Here is a 2,019-nt window from a genome sequence, read left to right on the forward strand (position 1 = left end):
ATCACATCAATCGATCGCTCACGGATCTGAACGTGTTTCCTCACGCTCGAGGATGGAGCTCAGACCAACTCAAACACGATGCGAAGCGTGAGGCATTCTTTCGACGGTCAATACGGGCTAAAGAGACTACTGCGGTAGGAGTTCGCAAAAACGCGCTGACCAAGGAGCGCAAGGAACACCAACAGAAGAAGGCATGGTCGAAGAACGATGAACAAGAATACGAACGGGCTCTTCAGGAGATGAAGCAGGAAAACAAGTCTCTGCTGGCGGAGAAGAAGTTGATGATCCGCCGGACCCACAAGTATCGCCTGTTCCCAACGAGATCCCAGCAGAAAACACTCAAGCAGTATATGGGGACGTGTCGGTGGACCTACAACCAAGCGGTAGCGCACCATCGGAAAACGAACGAGTTCAACGCGAACCGTCTTCGTGATCTGTACGTGACGAAGACGTCCAGGAAGACGCCCAAGTATCCAGAAGGCATGGGTCCGCCGCCGGAATAGGTGTATGACACGCCGAAGAACCTGCGGTTCAACACGTTGCGGACGTTCCAAACAAACGTGAAGAGCGGGCTCAGCAATGTGAAGAATGGGAACATCAAGAAGTTCAAGATTGACTTCTCGAGCAAGAAGAAGTCTCCCTCCTTCACAATCAGCCAAGATGGAGTGCAAGCTAAGATCCGAGAAGAGAAGTCGGTGTTCTACCTGTCGATCACGAACCTGAAGGATATTCGAGTGAAGATGAACGCGCACGTGGAGATCTCAAGTGTGATCGATATCCTGAACATCAACGAGTTTTGGTACGTTGCCATTCCAGAGTACGTGGAGCCGACGGCGTTCTGCAATCGTGGCAGGTGCATCGCGTTAGACCCCGGGACGAAGGCCTTCATGACCGGCATGGACCTCGAGGGTAATGTGCTAGAATTTGGACGAGGTACCAAGGCCTACTTGGACGCGATTCGGAAACGTCGGGATATCGCGCAGAGCGTGATGTCCAAGTTCAAGAACAAGAAGAAGAGCAAGCGATGGCAATACAGAGCGTATGTGAGAGCCAAGCGTACGTTCCTCGGCTGCACGGCCAAGCTCAAGAACTGTGTGAAGGAGCTTCATTACCAGACGTGCTCGTACCTGGTCAAGCACAACGACGTGATCCTACTCCCGATCTTCCAATCCAAGGACATGGTGGAAAAAAAGCAGCGCGCGCAATCACGGGTTCAACAAGAGCATACTGAGCCTGAACCACTTCCAGTTCCGCCAGCTCCTTCAAGCCAAGTGTTAGGTCGTGAGCAAGACTGTCGTCGTCTGCTCTGAGATGTACACGAGTCGGACGTGCACTCGTTGCGAACGCCTCCATCTGAAACTCGGAAGCAACGACGTGTTCACGTGTCCGCACTGCTCCTATACGGCCGGCCGGGACGAGCACGCGGCATTCAACATCCTCCGCTACGTCTGTGCGGGATCTCTGCAAACCTATGCATGAAGGCAAGGGTTTATACCGGGCTACAGCGGGCGTTTTCATACGCGAGCGATGTCATCCGCAAGGTTGTCATCGTGAAAAAGCTTACTCTTACCTACAGTTACGTAAGCTTGCATAGGCTTACTGTAGCGGAAGTTGCCTCCACGCCGATTTGGGCTTGGCACACGCTGCAAGCTGGATAAGTGGATGTTGGCACGCGGCCAACAATGGCATGATGTACAAGCTGGACGACGCAGAAAGTAGTCGTAGTTTAGCAGCTATCTTACATATTAGTTTCTCTCATTAATAAGCTTTCCTCTTTGGAAATAGCTAAGTTTCGCGACACCCACCGAATTGCACTAATACTGTCAATCCCTGGCTTCCTTGTATTCGCAAGACTTTCGGGGACGGGTTTCACTGGTTCCAAAGACCACCTTTAGCCGCCGTAAGCGTCAGTTGTCCGACAGAATCAGGCTTATCCAACGTGAAGGTTCCTTGTATGACTACCCAAGCTACCTAGGAGATACATGCCTCGACGGTACTGGAGGTAATAATTTCCCTAGA

Source organism: Phytophthora parasitica (genome assembly GCF_000247585.1).
Source record: "Phytophthora parasitica INRA-310 unplaced genomic scaffold supercont2.55, whole genome shotgun sequence".
Taxonomy (NCBI): Eukaryota; Oomycota; class Peronosporomycetes; order Peronosporales; family Peronosporaceae; genus Phytophthora; species Phytophthora nicotianae.